General features: G+C 44.6%; 12 non-coding genes across 12 annotated transcripts; 7 read left to right on the forward strand and 5 right to left on the reverse strand.

Annotated features, from left to right (window-relative positions):
• Positions 1 to 336: 336 nt before the first annotated feature.
• On the forward strand, positions 337 to 418 carry TRNAS-GCU (transfer RNA serine (anticodon GCU)). Its single transcript has one exon. It is a non-coding gene; the product is annotated as a tRNA-Ser (tRNA).
• A 1,973-nt stretch (positions 419 to 2,391) lies between these two features.
• TRNAT-AGU (transfer RNA threonine (anticodon AGU)) lies at positions 2,392 to 2,465 on the reverse strand. Its single transcript has one exon. It is a non-coding gene; the product is annotated as a tRNA-Thr (tRNA).
• Positions 2,466 to 3,858: 1,393 nt separating this feature from the next.
• TRNAS-GCU (transfer RNA serine (anticodon GCU)) lies at positions 3,859 to 3,940 on the forward strand. The gene has a single exon. It is a non-coding gene; the product is annotated as a tRNA-Ser (tRNA).
• A 1,973-nt stretch (positions 3,941 to 5,913) lies between these two features.
• TRNAT-AGU (transfer RNA threonine (anticodon AGU)) lies at positions 5,914 to 5,987 on the reverse strand. Its single transcript has one exon. It is a non-coding gene; the product is annotated as a tRNA-Thr (tRNA).
• A 1,393-nt stretch (positions 5,988 to 7,380) lies between these two features.
• Positions 7,381 to 7,462, forward strand: TRNAS-GCU (transfer RNA serine (anticodon GCU)). The gene has a single exon. It is a non-coding gene; the product is annotated as a tRNA-Ser (tRNA).
• A 212-nt stretch (positions 7,463 to 7,674) lies between these two features.
• Positions 7,675 to 7,748, reverse strand: TRNAT-AGU (transfer RNA threonine (anticodon AGU)). The gene has a single exon. It is a non-coding gene; the product is annotated as a tRNA-Thr (tRNA).
• A 1,393-nt stretch (positions 7,749 to 9,141) lies between these two features.
• On the forward strand, positions 9,142 to 9,223 carry TRNAS-GCU (transfer RNA serine (anticodon GCU)). The gene has a single exon. It is a non-coding gene; the product is annotated as a tRNA-Ser (tRNA).
• Positions 9,224 to 9,435: 212 nt separating this feature from the next.
• On the reverse strand, positions 9,436 to 9,509 carry TRNAT-AGU (transfer RNA threonine (anticodon AGU)). The gene has a single exon. It is a non-coding gene; the product is annotated as a tRNA-Thr (tRNA).
• A 1,393-nt stretch (positions 9,510 to 10,902) lies between these two features.
• Positions 10,903 to 10,984, forward strand: TRNAS-GCU (transfer RNA serine (anticodon GCU)). Its single transcript has one exon. It is a non-coding gene; the product is annotated as a tRNA-Ser (tRNA).
• A 1,679-nt stretch (positions 10,985 to 12,663) lies between these two features.
• Positions 12,664 to 12,745, forward strand: TRNAS-GCU (transfer RNA serine (anticodon GCU)). The gene has a single exon. It is a non-coding gene; the product is annotated as a tRNA-Ser (tRNA).
• A 1,973-nt stretch (positions 12,746 to 14,718) lies between these two features.
• TRNAT-AGU (transfer RNA threonine (anticodon AGU)) lies at positions 14,719 to 14,792 on the reverse strand. The gene has a single exon. It is a non-coding gene; the product is annotated as a tRNA-Thr (tRNA).
• Positions 14,793 to 16,185: 1,393 nt separating this feature from the next.
• Positions 16,186 to 16,267, forward strand: TRNAS-GCU (transfer RNA serine (anticodon GCU)). Its single transcript has one exon. It is a non-coding gene; the product is annotated as a tRNA-Ser (tRNA).
• The last annotated feature ends 558 nt before the right edge of the window (positions 16,268 to 16,825 follow it).

The raw sequence follows: 16,825 nt of genomic DNA on the forward strand, positions 1-16,825 counted from the left end.
AAAAGGAACAGCAGAAAGTGAAAAAAAAAGATGGGGAATACATGACATTTTGCACCTGTTGACGCTTCCTAATTCCATGCCGTTAGACTGCGTGTCTGCAGCAAAGTTGGTGAGCATTACTACTTGTGACTTGCTTTACACCCTTGATTGCATTTGTAACATTTGATTATACCCTTGGCAGAAAAGGAAGAATGAAGCTTTTGTCACAATGAATTGACAGCACGGAAGCAAGGTGCTCTATTAGGAGGTGAGAAACGGCATCCTGCTTGTGTCTTTTCCTCAAGTTTCTGCTTGTGACATGCAGCTCCCAAAATCAAAGCTCGCAAGCTTGCTGTGGATGAGGTGGCCGAGTGGTTAAGGCGATGGACTGCTAATCCATTGTGCTCTGCATGCATGGGTTCGAATCCCATCCTCATCGAGCCCTTCGTCTAAAGGTGCACTGTTTTGTGCTTGCCGTGGACACCAGGCTGGCATAACCTAGGCTAAAAGGTCCAGCAAACTCGCAGGGCTTTGAAGAGATCAGCTGGAAGCATCAAGAGCAGGGCTGCTGCCTAAACCATGCCATTGCGGCAAAAAGCTCCCGAGGCCACTCTTAAAACCTTTTCAAAGGCTTAATCTGCAGCCAAAGAAAGGCGCTGCTGAGAGTCGAACTCGGGATCTCCTGTTTACTAGGCAGGCGCTTTAACCAACTAAGCCACAGCACCACACCCAGACACTGTGCTCGTGCCAAAGGCAGACTTGTGTCAGCACAGGCACAGAACAGTTGTGAGGAACTTCTTGACAAATGTTACGCACATCAAGCTTCAAAATCTCTAACGCAGCATGAAAGGCAGAGGAGGAGATAGCAAAGGAGACTATGCAACGTCCTTTTGAACTCATCACTCCTCCAAAAGTTGTTGTTTTTTTCTTTTTCTTCTTTTTTCATTGCTTATTTTTCTTAGCTGTTTGGTGCCAAGAAAAACCAGCTTACGAGTAGCTTGAAAACTTTCCAGCTTTGTACATTGCTTCATTTTTGCTAAAAGGTTTAAGAGCCAAGGCTACAACTCAGATATCTCTTGTGAAGTCAAGAGGTAACAGTGGGCCAATCCCACCTAATCTTATTTTAAACAGGCAGAGTCTGTACTCTAGAATCAAACAATGGACCGAAAATAAAAGAAGGTGGGAAAAACCAATTTGCCCATCTTTTGGCTTCCACTCCCGTGAAGATGAAATGCATGCGGGCAAAAAGATTTGGGGAAGGAAACTATCTGCATCTTGCTTCAGACCGTTTCTTACGCTTCTAACTTTTCATTTGTCCCTTGGAAGACAGCAGGCAGACATCCTCCTGTTTTTGGAAGAACACAGAGTCCTTGATCTAGAGCTAATCAACAGGCTGAAAATGAACAAAGATGGGGAAGAAAAATAGGAACGCTGCCATTTTTCATACATCCTCCACCCTTGACGTTTGAATTCATGATCGCCAAGAGGAGTTTGTGAATATGACTATTTGTGGAAAGACATCCTGCATGTGTCTTTTAACCAAATGAATCATTGCCCGAGGTGAAGTCAAAGGGAACAGATACTGAAGCGGTGACAAGAGTTTTGGGACCCCAACCACAGTCAAACACTTTGCATTCATGTAAAAATGCCAGCCAGGTAGGAGAAAAGTGTAGACTTGAAATTGATGGTTGAGCTACATCTCTGAATGTCCTGGCAAAAGAGTGGCTCCATCCAGGCGAATTTCTCTTGACGCGGGCACAGTTCATCATCTAGAGCCAATAAAAAAGGAACAGCAGAAAGTGAAAAAAAAAGATGGGGAATACATGACATTTTGCACCTGTTGACGCTTCCTAATTCCATGCCGTTAGACTGCGTGTCTGCAGCAAAGTTGGTGAGCATTACTACTTGTGACTTGCTTTACACCCTTGATTGCATTTGTAACATTTGATTATACCCTTGGCAGAAAAGGAAGAATGAAGCTTTTGTCACAATGAATTGACAGCATGGAAGCAAGGTGCTCTATTAGGAGGTGAGAAACGGCATCCTGCTTGTGTCTTTTCCTCAAGTTTCTGCTTGTGACATGCAGCTCCCAAAATCAAAGCTCGCAAGCTTGCTGTGGATGAGGTGGCCGAGTGGTTAAGGCGATGGACTGCTAATCCATTGTGCTCTGCATGCATGGGTTTGAATCCCATCCTCATCGAGCCCTTCGTCTAAAGGTGCACTGTTTTGTGCTTGCCGTGGACACCAGGCTGGCATAACCTAGGCTAAAAGGTCCAGCAAACTCGCAGGGCTTTGAAGAGATCAGCTGGAAGCATCAAGAGCAGGGCTGCTGCCTAAACCATGCCATTGCGGCACAAAGCTCCCGAGGCCACTCTTAAAACCTTTTCAAGGGCTTAATCTGCAGCCAAAGAAAGGCGCTGCTGAGAGTCGAACTCAGGATCTCCTGTTTACTAGACAGGCGCTTTAACCAACTAAGCCACAGCACCACACCCGGACACTGTGCTCGTGCCAAAGGCAGACTTGTGTCAGCACAGGCACAGAACAGTTGTGAGGAACTTCTTGACAAATGTTACGCACATCAAGCTTCAAAATCTCTAACGCAGCATGAAAGGCAGAGGAGGAGATAGCAAAGGAGACTATGCAACGTCCTTTTGAACTCATCACTCCTCCAAAAGTTGTTGTTTTTTTCTTTTTCTTCTTTTTTCATTGCTTATTTTTCTTAGCTGTTTGGTGCCAAGAAAAACCAGCTTACGAGTAGCTTGAAAACTTTCCAGCTTTGTACATTGCTTCATTTTTGCTAAAAGGTTTAAGAGCCAAGGCTACAACTCAGATATCTATTGTGAAGTCAAGAGGTAACAGTGGGCCAATCCCACCTAATCTTATTTTAAACAGGCAGAGTCTGTGCTCTAGAATCAAACAATGGACCGAAAATAAAAGAAGGTGGGAAAAACCAATTTGCCCATCTTTTGGCTTCCACTCCCGTGAAGATGAAATGCATGCGGGCAAAAAGATTTGGGGAAGGAAACTATCTGCATCTTGCTTCAGACCGTTTCTTACGCTTCTAACTTTTCATTTGTCCCTTGGAAGAGAGCAGGCAGACATCCTCCTGTTTTTGGAAGAACACAGAGTCCTTGATCTAGAGCTAATCAACAGGCTGAAAATGAACAAAGATGGGGAAGAAAAATAGGAACGCTGCCATTTTTCATACATCCTCCACCCTTGACATTTGAATTCATGATCGCCAAGAGGAGTTTGTGAATATGACTATTTGTGGAAAGACATCCTGCATGTGTCTTTTAACCAAATGAATCATTGCCCGAGGTGAAGTCAAAGGGAACAGATACTGAAGCGGTGACAAGAGTTTTGGGACCCCAACCACAGTCAAACACTTTGCATTCATGTAAAAATGCCAGCCAGGTAGGAGAAAAGTGTAGACTTGAAATTGATGGTTGAGCTACATCTCTGAATGTCCTGGCAAAAGAGTGGCTCCATCCAGGCGAATTTCTCTTGACGCGGGCACAGTTCATCATCTAGAGCCAATAAAAAAGGAACAGCAGAAAGTGAAAAAAAAAGATGGGGAATACATGACATTTTGCACCTGTTGACGCTTCCTAATTCCATGCCGTTAGACTGCGTGTCTGCAGCAAAGTTGGTGAGCATTACTACTTGTGACTTGCTTTACACCCTTGATTGCATTTGTAACATTTGATTATACCCTTGGCAGAAAAGGAAGAATGAAGCTTTTGTCACAATGAATTGACAGCACGGAAGCAAGGTGCTCTATTAGGAGGTGAGAAACGGCATCCTGCTTGTGTCTTTTCCTCAAGTTTCTGCTTGTGACATGCAGCTCCCAAAATCAAAATTCGCAAGCTTGCTGTGGATGAGGTGGCCGAGTGGTTAAGGCGATGGACTGCTAATCCATTGTGCTCTGCATGCATGGGTTCGAATCCCATCCTCATCGAGCCCTTCGTCTAAAGGTGCACTGTTTTGTGCTTGCCGTGGACACCAGGCTGGCATAACCTAGGCTAAAAGGTCCAGCAAACTCGCAGGGCTTTGAAGAGATCAGCTGGAAGCATCAAGAGCAGGGCTGCTGCCTAAACCATGCCATTGCGGCAAAAAGCTCCCGAGGCCACTCTTAAAACCTTTTCAAAGGCTTAATCTGCAGCCAAAGAAAGGCGCTGCTGAGAGTCGAACTCGGGATCTCCTGTTTACTAGGCAGGCGCTTTAACCAACTAAGCCACAGCACCACACCCAGACACTGTGCTCGTGCCAAAGGCAGACTTGTGTCAGCACAGGCACAGAACAGTTGTGAGGAACTTCTTGACAAATGTTACGCACATCAAGCTTCAAAATCTCTAACGCAGCATGAAAGGCAGAGGAGGAGATAGCAAAGGAGACTATGCAACGTCCTTTTGAACTCATCACTCCTCCAAAAGTTGTTGTTTTTTTCTTTTTCTTCTTTTTTCATTGCTTATTTTTCTTAGCTGTTTGGTGCCAAGAAAAACCAGCTTACGAGTAGCTTGAAAACTTTCCAGCTTTGTACATTGCTTCATTTTTGCTAAAAGGTTTAAGAGCCAAGGCTACAACTCAGATATCTCTTGTGAAGTCAAGAGGTAACAGTGGGCCAATCCCACCTAATCTTATTTTAAACAGGCAGAGTCTGTACTCTAGAATCAAACAATGGACCGAAAATAAAAGAAGGTGGGAAAAACCAATTTGCCCATCTTTTGGCTTCCACTCCCGTGAAGATGAAATGCATGCGGGCAAAAAGATTTGGGGAAGGAAACTATCTGCATCTTGCTTCAGACCGTTTCTTACGCTTCTAACTTTTCATTTGTCCCTTGGAAGACAGCAGGCAGACATCCTCCTGTTTTTGGAAGAACACAGAGTCCTTGATCTAGAGCTAATCAACAGGCTGAAAATGAACAAAGATGGGGAAGAAAAATAGGAACGCTGCCATTTTTCATACATCCTCCACCCTTGACGTTTGAATTCATGATCGCCAAGAGGAGTTTGTGAATATGACTATTTGTGGAAAGACATCCTGCATGTGTCTTTTAACCAAATGAATCATTGCCCGAGGTGAAGTCAAAGGGAACAGATACTGAAGCGGTGACAAGAGTTTTGGGACCCCAACCACAGTCAAACACTTTGCATTCATGTAAAAATGCCAGCCAGGTAGGAGAAAAGTGTAGACTTGAAATTGATGGTTGAGCTACATCTCTGAATGTCCTGGCAAAAGAGTGGCTCCATCCAGGCGAATTTCTCTTGACGCGGGCACAGTTCATCATCTAGAGCCAATAAAAAAGGAACAGCAGAAAGTGAAAAAAAAAGATGGGGAATACATGACATTTTGCACCTGTTGACGCTTCCTAATTCCATGCCGTTAGACTGCGTGTCTGCAGCAAAGTTGGTGAGCATTACTACTTGTGACTTGCTTTACACCCTTGATTGCATTTGTAACATTTGATTATACCCTTGGCAGAAAAGGAAGAATGAAGCTTTTGTCACAATGAATTGACAGCACGGAAGCAAGGTGCTCTATTAGGAGGTGAGAAACGGCATCCTGCTTGTGTCTTTTCCTCAAGTTTCTGCTTGTGACATGCAGCTCCCAAAATCAAAGCTCGCAAGCTTGCTGTGGATGAGGTGGCCGAGTGGTTAAGGCGATGGACTGCTAATCCATTGTGCTCTGCATGCATGGGTTTGAATCCCATCCTCATCGAGCCCTTCGTCTAAAGGTGCACTGTTTTGTGCTTGCCGTGGACACCAGGCTGGCATAACCTAGGCTAAAAGGTCCAGCAAACTCGCAGGGCTTTGAAGAGATCAGCTGGAAGCATCAAGAGCAGGGCTGCTGCCTAAACCATGCCATTGCGGCACAAAGCTCCCGAGGCCACTCTTAAAACCTTTTCAAGGGCTTAATCTGCAGCCAAAGAAAGGCGCTGCTGAGAGTCGAACTCAGGATCTCCTGTTTACTAGACAGGCGCTTTAACCAACTAAGCCACAGCACCACACCCGGACACTGTGCTCGTGCCAAAGGCAGACTTGTGTCAGCACAGGCACAGAACAGTTGTGAGGAACTTCTTGACAAATGTTACGCACATCAAGCTTCAAAATCTCTAACGCAGCATGAAAGGCAGAGGAGGAGATAGCAAAGGAGACTATGCAACGTCCTTTTGAACTCATCACTCCTCCAAAAGTTGTTGTTTTTTTCTTTTTCTTCTTTTTTCATTGCTTATTTTTCTTAGCTGTTTGGTGCCAAGAAAAACCAGCTTACGAGTAGCTTGAAAACTTTCCAGCTTTGTACATTGCTTCATTTTTGCTAAAAGGTTTAAGAGCCAAGGCTACAACTCAGATATCTCTTGTGAAGTCAAGAGGTAACAGTGAGCCAATCCTACCTAATCTTATTTTAAACAGGCAGAGTCTGTGCTCTAGAATCAAACAATGGACCGAAAATAAAAGAAGGTGGGAAAAACCAATTTGCCCATCTTTTGGCTTCCACTCCTGTGAAGATGAAATGCATGCGGGCAAAAAGATTTGGGGAAGGAAACTATCTGCATCTTGCTTCAGACCGTTTCTTACGCTTCTAACTTTTCATTTGTCCCTTGGAAGACAGCAGGCAGACATCCTCCTGTTTTTGGAAGAACACAGAGTCCTTGATCTAGAGCTAATCAACAGGCTGAAAATGAACAAAGATGGGGAAGAAAAATAGGAACGCTGCCATTTTTCATACATCCTCCACCCTTGACGTTTGAATTCATGATCGCCAAGAGGAGTTTGTGAATATGACTATTTGTGGAAAGACATCCTGCATGTGTCTTTTAACCAAATGAATCATTGCCCGAGGTGAAGTCAAAGGGAACAGATACTGAAGCGGTGACAAGAGTTTTGGGACCCCAACCACAGTCAAACACTTTGCATTCATGTAAAAATGCCAGCCAGGTAGGAGAAAAGTGTAGACTTGAAATTGATGGTTGAGCTACATCTCTGAATGTCCTGGCAAAAGAGTGGCTCCATCCAGGCGAATTTCTCTTGACGCGGGCACAGTTCATCATCTAGAGCCAATAAAAAAGGAACAGCAGAAAGTGAAAAAAAAAGATGGGGAATACATGACATTTTGCACCTGTTGACGCTTCCTAATTCCATGCCGTTAGACTGCGTGTCTGCAGCAAAGTTGGTGAGCATTACTACTTGTGACTTGCTTTACACCCTTGATTGCATTTGTAACATTTGATTATACCCTTGGCAGAAAAGGAAGAATGAAGCTTTTGTCACAATGAATTGACAGCACGGAAGCAAGGTGCTCTATTAGGAGGTGAGAAACGGCATCCTGCTTGTGTCTTTTCCTCAAGTTTCTGCTTGTGACATGCAGCTCCCAAAATCAAAGCTCGCAAGCTTGCTGTGGATGAGGTGGCCGAGTGGTTAAGGCGATGGACTGCTAATCCATTGTGCTCTGCATGCATGGGTTCGAATCCCATCCTCATCGAGCCCTTCGTCTAAAGGTGCACTGTTTTGTGCTTGCCGTGGACACCAGGCTGGCATAACCTAGGCTAAAAGGTCCAGCAAACTCGCAGGGCTTTGAAGAGATCAGCTGGAAGCATCAAGAGCAGGGCTGCTGCCTAAACCATGCCATTGCGGCACAAAGCTCCCGAGGCCACTCTTAAAACCTTTTCAAGGGCTTAATCTGCAGCCAAAGAAAGGCGCTGCTGAGAGTCGAACTCAGGATCTCCTGTTTACTAGACAGGCGCTTTAACCAACTAAGCCACAGCACCACACCCGGACACTGTGCTCGTGCCAAAGGCAGACTTGTGTCAGCACAGGCACAGAACAGTTGTGAGGAACTTCTTGACAAATGTTACGCACATCAAGCTTCAAAATCTCTAACGCAGCATGAAAGGCAGAGGAGGAGATAGCAAAGGAGACTATGCAACGTCCTTTTGAACTCATCACTCCTCCAAAAGTTGTTGTTTTTTTCTTTTTCTTCTTTTTTCATTGCTTATTTTTCTTAGCTGTTTGGTGCCAAGAAAAACCAGCTTACGAGTAGCTTGAAAACTTTCCAGCTTTGTACATTGCTTCATTTTTGCTAAAAGGTTTAAGAGCCAAGGCTACAACTCAGATATCTCTTGTGAAGTCAAGAGGTAACAGTGGGCCAATCCTACCTAATCTTATTTTAAACAGGCAGAGTCTGTGCTCTAGAATCAAACAATGGACCGAAAATAAAAGAAGGTGGGAAAAACCAATTTGCCCATCTTTTGGCTTCCACTCCTGTGAAGATGAAATGCATGCGGGCAAAAAGATTTGGGGAAGGAAACTATCTGCATCTTGCTTCAGACCGTTTCTTACGCTTCTAACTTTTCATTTGTCCCTTGGAAGACAGCAGGCAGACATCCTCCTGTTTTTGGAAGAACACAGAGTCCTTGATCTAGAGCTAATCAACAGGCTGAAAATGAACAAAGATGGGGAAGAAAAATAGGAACGCTGCCATTTTTCATACATCCTCCACCCTTGACGTTTGCATTCATGATCGCCAAGAGGAGTTTGTGAATATGACTATTTGTGGAAAGACATCCTGCATGTGTCTTTTAACCAAATGAATCATTGCCCGAGGTGAAGTCAAAGGGAACAGATACTGAAGCGGTGACAAGAGTTTTGGGACCCCAACCACAGTCAAACACTTTGCATTCATGTAAAAATGCCAGCCAGGTAGGAGAAAAGTGTAGACTTGAAATTGATGGTTGAGCTACATCTCTGAATGTCCTGGCAAAAGAGTGGCTCCATCCAGGCGAATTTCTCTTGACGCGGGCACAGTTCATCATCTAGAGCCAATAAAAAAGGAACAGCAGAAAGTGAAAAAAAAAGATGGGGAATACATGACATTTTGCACCTGTTGACGCTTCCTAATTCCATGCCGTTAGACTGTGTGTCTGCAGCAAAGTTGGTGAGCATTACTACTTGTGACTTGCTTTACACCCTTGATTGCATTTGTAACATTTGATTATACCCTTGGCAGAAAAGGAAGAATGAAGCTTTTGTCACAATGAATTGACAGCACGGAAGCAAGGTGCTCTATTAGGAGGTGAGAAACGGCATCCTGCTTGTGTCTTTTCCTCAAGTTTCTGCTTGTGACATGCAGCTCCCAAAATCAAAGCTCGCAAGCTTGCTGTGGATGAGGTGGCCGAGTGGTTAAGGCGATGGACTGCTAATCCATTGTGCTCTGCATGCATGGGTTCGAATCCCATCCTCATCGAGCCCTTCGTCTAAAGGTGCACTGTTTTGTGCTTGCCGTGGACACCAGGCTGGCATAACCTAGGCTAAAAGGTCCAGCAAACTCGCAGGGCTTTGAAGAGATCAGCTGGAAGCATCAAGAGCAGGGCTGCTGCCTAAACCATGCCATTGCGGCACAAAGCTCCCGAGGCCACTCTTAAAACCTTTTCAAGGGCTTAATCTGCAGCCAAAGAAAGGCGCTGCTGAGAGTCGAACTCAGGATCTCCTGTTTACTAGACAGGCGCTTTAACCAACTAAGCCACAGCACCACACCCGGACACTGTGCTCGTGCCAAAGGCAGACTTGTGTCAGCACAGGCACAGAACAGTTGTGAGGAACTTCTTGACAAATGTTACGCACATCAAGCTTCAAAATCTCTAACGCAGCATGAAAGGCAGAGGAGGAGATAGCAAAGGAGACTATGCAACGTCCTTTTGAACTCATCACTCCTCCAAAAGTTGTTGTTTTTTTCTTTTTCTTCTTTTTTCATTGCTTATTTTTCTTAGCTGTTTGGTGCCAAGAAAAACCAGCTTACGAGTAGCTTGAAACCTTTCCAGCTTTGTACATTGCTTCATTTTTGCTAAAAGGTTTAAGAGCCAAGGCTACAACTCAGATATCTCTTGTGAAGTCAAGAGGTAACAGTGGGCCAATCCTACCTAATCTTATTTTAAACAGGCAGAGTCTGTGCTCTAGAATCAAACAATGGACCGAAAATAAAAGAAGGTGGGAAAAACCAATTTGCCCATCTTTTGGCTTCCACTCCCGTGAAGATGAAATGCATGCGGGCAAAAAGATTTGGGGAAGGAAACTATCTGCATCTTGCTTCAGACCGTTTCTTACGCTTCTAACTTTTCATTTGTCCCTTGGAAGACAGCAGGCAGACATCCTCCTGTTTTTGGAAGAACACAGAGTCCTTGATCTAGAGCTAATCAACAGGCTGAAAATGAACAAAGATGGGGAAGAAAAATAGGAACGCTGCCATTTTTCATACATCCTCCACCCTTGACGTTTGAATTCATGATCGCCAAGAGGAGTTTGTGAATATGACTATTTGTGGAAAGACATCCTGCATGTGTCTTTTAACCAAATGAATCATTGCCCGAGGTGAAGTCAAAGGGAACAGATACTGAAGCGGTGACAAGAGTTTTGGGACCCCAACCACAGTCAAACACTTTGCATTCATGTAAAAATGCCAGCCAGGTAGGAGAAAAGTGTAGACTTGAAATTGATGGTTGAGCTACATCTCTGAATGTCCTGGCAAAAGAGTGGCTCCATCCAGGCGAATTTCTCTTGACGCGGGCACAGTTCATCATCTAGAGCCAATAAAAAAGGAACAGCAGAAAGTGAAAAAAAAAGATGGGGAATACATGACATTTTGCACCTGTTGACGCTTCCTAATTCCATGCCGTTAGACTGCGTGTCTGCAGCAAAGTTGGTGAGCATTACTACTTGTGACTTGCTTTACACCCTTGATTGCATTTGTAACATTTGATTATACCCTTGGCAGAAAAGGAAGAATGAAGCTTTTGTCACAATGAATTGACAGCACGGAAGCAAGGTGCTCTATTAGGAGGTGAGAAACGGCATCCTGCTTGTGTCTTTTCCTCAAGTTTCTGCTTGTGACATGCAGCTCCCAAAATCAAAGCTCGCAAGCTTGCTGTGGATGAGGTGGCCGAGTGGTTAAGGCGATGGACTGCTAATCCATTGTGCTCTGCATGCATGGGTTCGAATCCCATCCTCATCGAGCCCTTCGTCTAAAGGTGCATTGTTTTGTGCTTGCCGTGGACACCAGGCTGGCATAACCTAGGCTAAAAGGTCCAGCAAACTCGCAGGGCTTTGAAGAGATCAGCTGGAAGCATCAAGAGCAGGGCTGCTGCCTAAACCATGCCATTGTGGCAAAAAGCTCCCGAGGCCACTCTTAAAACCTTTTCAAAGGCTTAATCTGCAGCCAAAGAAAGGCGCTGCTGAGAGTCAAACTCGGGATCTCCTGTTTACTAGACAGGCGCTTTAACCAACTAAGCCACAGCACCACACCCGGACACTGTGCTCGTGCCAAAGGCAGACTTGTGTCAGCACAGGCACAGAACAGTTGTGAGGAACTTTTTGACAAATGTTACGCACATCAAGCTTCAAAATCTCTAACGCAGCATGAAAGGCAGAGGAGGAGATAGCAAAGGAGACTATGCAACGTCCTTTTGAACTCATCACTCCTCCAAAAGTTGTTGTTTTTTTCTTTTTCTTCTTTTTTCATTGCTTATTTTTCTTAGCTGTTTGGTGCCAAGAAAAACCAGCTTACGAGTAGCTTGAAAACTTTCCAGCTTTGTACATTGCTTCATTTTTGCTAAAAGGTTTAAGAGCCAAGGCTACAACTCAGATATCTCTTGTGAAGTCAAGAGGTAACAGTGGGCCAATCCCACCTAATCTTATTTTAAACAGGCAGAGTCTGTGCTCTAGAATCAAACAATGGACCGAAAATAAAAGAAGGTGGGAAAAACCAATTTGCCCATCTTTTGGCTTCCACTCCTGTGAAGATGAAATGCATGCGGGCAAAAAGATTTGGGGAAGGAAACTATCTGCATCTTGCTTCAGACCGTTTCTTACGCTTCTAACTTTTCATTTGTCCCTTGGAAGACAGCAGGCAGACATCCTCCTGTTTTTGGAAGAACACAGAGTCCTTGATCTAGAGCTAATCAACAGGCTGAAAATGAACAAAGATGGGGAAGAAAAATAGGAACGCTGCCATTTTTCATACATCCTCCACCCTTGACGTTTGAATTCATGATCGCCAAGAGGAGTTTGTGAATATGACTATTTGTGGAAAGACATCCTGCATGTGTCTTTTAACCAAATGAATCATTGCCCGAGGTGAAGTCAAAGGGAACAGATACTGAAGCGGTGACAAGAGTTTTGGGACCCCAACCACAGTCAAACACTTTGCATTCATGTAAAAATGCCAGCCAGGTAGGAGAAAAGTGTAGACTTGAAATTGATGGTTGAGCTACATCTCTGAATGTCCTGGCAAAAGAGTGGCTCCATCCAGGCGAATTTCTCTTGACGCGGGCACAGTTCATCATCTAGAGCCAATAAAAAAGGAACAGCAGAAAGTGAAAAAAAAAGATGGGGAATACATGACATTTTGCACCTGTTGATGCTTCCTAATTCCATGCCGTTAGACTGCGTGTCTGCAGCAAAGTTGGTGAGCATTACTACTTGTGACTTGCTTTACACCCTTGATTGCATTTGTAACATTTGATTATACCCTTGGCAGAAAAGGAAGAATGAAGCTTTTGTCACAATGAATTGACAGCACGGAAGCAAGGTGCTCTATTAGGAGGTGAGAAACGGCATCCTGCTTGTGTCTTTTCCTCAAGTTTCTGCTTGTGACATGCAGCTCCCAAAATCAAAGCTCGCAAGCTTGCTGTGGATGAGGTGGCCGAGTGGTTAAGGCGATGGACTGCTAATCCATTGTGCTCTGCATGCATGGGTTCGAATCCCATCCTCATCGAGCCCTTCGTCTAAAGGTGCACTGTTTTGTGCTTGCCGTGGACACCAGGCTGGCATAACCTAGGCTAAAAGGTCCAGCAAACTCGCAGGGCTTTGAAGAGATCAGCTGGAAGCATCAAGAGCAGGGCTGCTGCCTAAACCATGCCATTGCGGCACAAAGCTCCCGAGGCCACTCTTAAAACCTTTTCAAGGGCTTAATCTGCAGCCAAAGAAAGGCGCTGCTGAGAGTCAAACTCAGGATCTCCTGTTTACTAGACAGGCGCTTTAACCAACTAAGCCACAGCACCACACCCAGACACTGTGCTCGTGCCAAAGGCAGACTTGTGTCAGCACAGGCACAGAACAGTTGTGAGGAACTTCTTGACAAATGTTACGCACATCAAGCTTCAAAATCTCTAACGCAGCATGAAAGGCAGAGGAGGAGATAGCAAAGGAGACTATGCAACGTCCTTTTGAACTCATCACTCCTCCAAAAGTTGTTGTTTTTTTCTTTTTCTTCTTTTTTCATTGCTTATTTTTCTTAGCTGTTTGGTGCCAAGAAAAACCAGCTTACGAGTAGCTTGAAAACTTTCCAGCTTTGTACATTGCTTCATTTTTGCTAAAAGGTTTAAGAGCCAAGGCTACAACTCAGATATCTCTTGTGAAGTCAAGAGGTAACAGTGGGCCAATCCCACCTAATCTTATTTTAAACAGGCAGAGTCTGTGCTCTAGAATCAAACAATGGACCGAAAATAAAAGAAGGTGGGAAAAACCAATTTGCCCATCTTTTGGCTTCCACTCCCGTGAAGATGAAATGCATGCGGGCAAAAAGATTTGGGGAAGGAAACTATCTGCATCTTGCTTCAGACCGTTTCTTACGCTTCTAACTTTTCATTTGTCCCTTGGAAGACAGCAGGCAGACATCCTCCTGTTTTTGGAAGAACACAGAGTCCTTGATCTAGAGCTAATCAACAGGCTGAAAATGAACAAAGATGGGGAAGAAAAATAGGAACGCTGCCATTTTTCATACATCCTCCACCCTTGACGTTTGATATCATGATCGCCAAGAGGAGTTTGTGAATATGACTATTTGTGGAAAGACATCCTGCATGTGTCTTTTAACCAAATGAATCATTGCCCGAGGTGAAGTCAAAGGGAACAGATACTGAAGCGGTGACAAGAGTTTTGGGACCCCAACCACAGTCAAACACTTTGCATTCATGTAAAAATGCCAGCCAGGTAGGAGAAAAGTGTAGACTTGAAATTGATGGTTGAGCTACATCTCTGAATGTCCTGGCAAAAGAGTGGCTCCATCCAGGCGAATTTCTCTTGACGCGGGCACAGTTCATCATCTAGAGCCAATAAAAAAGGAACAGCAGAAAGTGAAAAAAAAAGATGGGGAATACATGACATTTTGCACCTGTTGACGCTTCCTAATTCCATGCCGTTAGACTGCGTGTCTGCAGCAAAGTTGGTGAGCATTACTACTTGTGACTTGCTTTACACCCTTGATTGCATTTGTAACATTTGACTATACCCTTGGCAGAAAAGGAAGAATGAAGCTTTTGTCACAATGAATTGACAGCACGGAAGCAAGGTGCTCTATTAGGAGGTGAGAAACGGCATCCTGCTTGTGTCTTTTCCTCAAGTTTCTGCTTGTGACATGCAGCTCCCAAAATCAAAGCTCGCAAGCTTGCTGTGGATGAGGTGGCCAAGTGGTTAAGGCGATGGACTGCTAATCCATTGTGCTCTGCATGCATGGGTTCGAATCCCATCCTCATCGAGCCCTTCGTCTAAAGGTGCACTGTTTTGTGCTTGCCGTGGACACCAGGCTGGCATAACCTAGGCTAAAAGGTCCAGCAAACTCGCAGGGCTTTGAAGAGATCAGCTGGAAGCATCAAGAGCAGGGCTGCTGCCTAAACCATGCCATTGCGGCACAAAGCTCCCGAGGCCACTCTTAAAACCTTTTCAAGGGCTTAATCTGCAGCCAAAGAAAGGCGCTGCTGAGAGTCGAACTCAGGATCTCCTGTTTACTAGACAGGCGCTTTAACCAACTAAGCCACAGCACCACACCCAGACACTGTGCTCGTGCCAAAGGCAGACTTGTGTCAGCACAGGCACAGAACAGTTGTGAGGAACTTCTTGACAAATGTTACGCACATCAAGCTTCAAAATCTCTAACGCAGCATGAAAGGCAGAGGAGGAGATAGCAAAGGAGACTATGCAACGTCCTTTTGAACTCATCACTCCTCCAAAAGTTGTTGTTTTTTTCTTTTTCTTCTTTTTTCATTGCTTATTTTTCTTAGCTGTTTGGTGCCAAGAAAAACCAGCTTACGAGTAGCTTGAAAACTTTCCAGCTTTGTACATTGCTTCATTTTTGCTAAAAGGTTTAAGAGCCAAGGCTACAACTCAGATATCTCTTGTGAAGTCAAGAGGTAACAGTGGGCCAATCCCACCTAATCTTATTTTAAACAGGCAGAGTCTGTGCTCTAGAATCAAACAATGGACCGAAAATAAAAGAAGGTGGGAAAAACCAATTTGCCCATCTTTTGGCTTCCACTCCCGTGAAGATGAAATGCATGCGGGCAAAAAGATTTGGGGAAGGAAACTATCTGCATCTTGCTTCAGACCGTTTCTTACGCTTCTAACTTTTCATTTGTCCCTTGGAAGACAGCAGGCAGACATCCTCCTGTTTTTGGAAGAACACAGAGTCCTTGATCTAGAGCTAATCAACAGGCTGAAAATGAACAAAGATGGGGAAGAAAAATAGGAACGCTGCCATTTTTCATACATCCTCCACCCTTGACGTTTGATATCATGATCGCCAAGAGGAGTTTGTGAATATGACTATTTGTGGAAAGACATCCTGCATGTGTCTTTTAACCAAATGAATCATTGCCCGAGGTGAAGTCAAAGGGAACAGATACTGAAGCGGTGACAAGAGTTTTGGGACCCCAACCACAGTCAAACACTTTGCATTCATGTAAAAATGCCAGCCAGGTAGGAGAAAAGTGTAGACTTGAAATTGATGGTTGAGCTACATCTCTGAATGTCCTGGCAAAAGAGTGGCTCCATCCAGGCGAATTTCTCTTGACGCGGGCACAGTTCATCATCTAGAGCCAATAAAAAAGGAACAGCAGAAAGTGAAAAAAAAAGATGGGGAATACATGACATTTTGCACCTGTTGACGCTTCCTAATTCCATGCCGTTAGACTGCGTGTCTGCAGCAAAGTTGGTGAGCATTACTACTTGTGACTTGCTTTACACCCTTGATTGCATTTGTAACATTTGACTATACCCTTGGCAGAAAAGGAAGAATGAAGCTTTTGTCACAATGAATTGACAGCACGGAAGCAAGGTGCTCTATTAGGAGGTGAGAAACGGCATCCTGCTTGTGTCTTTTCCTCAAGTTTCTGCTTGTGACATGCAGCTCCCAAAATCAAAGCTCGCAAGCTTGCTGTGGATGAGGTGGCCGAGTGGTTAAGGCGATGGACTGCTAATCCATTGTGCTCTGCATGCATGGGTTCGAATCCCATCCTCATCGAGCCCTTCGTCTAAAGGTGCATTGTTTTGTGCTTGCCGTGGACACCAGGCTGGCATAACCTAGGCTAAAAGGTCCAGCAAACTCGCAGGGCTTTGAAGAGATCAGCTGGAAGCATCAAGAGCAGGGCTGCTGCCTAAACCATGCCATTGTGGCAAAAAGCTCCCGAGGCCACTCTTAAAACCTTTTCAAAGGCTTAATCTGCAGCCAAAGAAAGGCGCTGCTGAGAGTCAAACTCGGGATCTCCTGTTTACTAGACAGGCGCTTTAACCAACTAAGCCACAGCACCACACCCGGACACTGTGCTCGTGCCAAAGGCAGACTTGTGTCAGCACAGGCACAGAACAGTTGTGAGGAACTTCTTGACAAATGTTACGCACATCAAGCTTCAAAATCTCTAACGCAGCATGAAAGGCAGAGGAGGAGATAGCAAAGGAGACTATGCAACGTCCTTTTGAACTCATCACTCCTCCAAAAGTTGTTGTTTTTTTCTTTTTCTTCTTTTTTCATTGCTTATTTTTCTTAGCTGTTTGGTGCCAAGAAAAACCAGCTTACGAGTAG

The sequence above is a fragment of the Staurois parvus genome, unplaced genomic scaffold (genome assembly GCF_062004578.1).
Source record: "Staurois parvus isolate SC_StPar_1 unplaced genomic scaffold, SC_StPar_1.0 ptg000020l, whole genome shotgun sequence".
NCBI lineage: Eukaryota > Metazoa > Chordata > Amphibia > Anura > Ranidae > Staurois > Staurois parvus.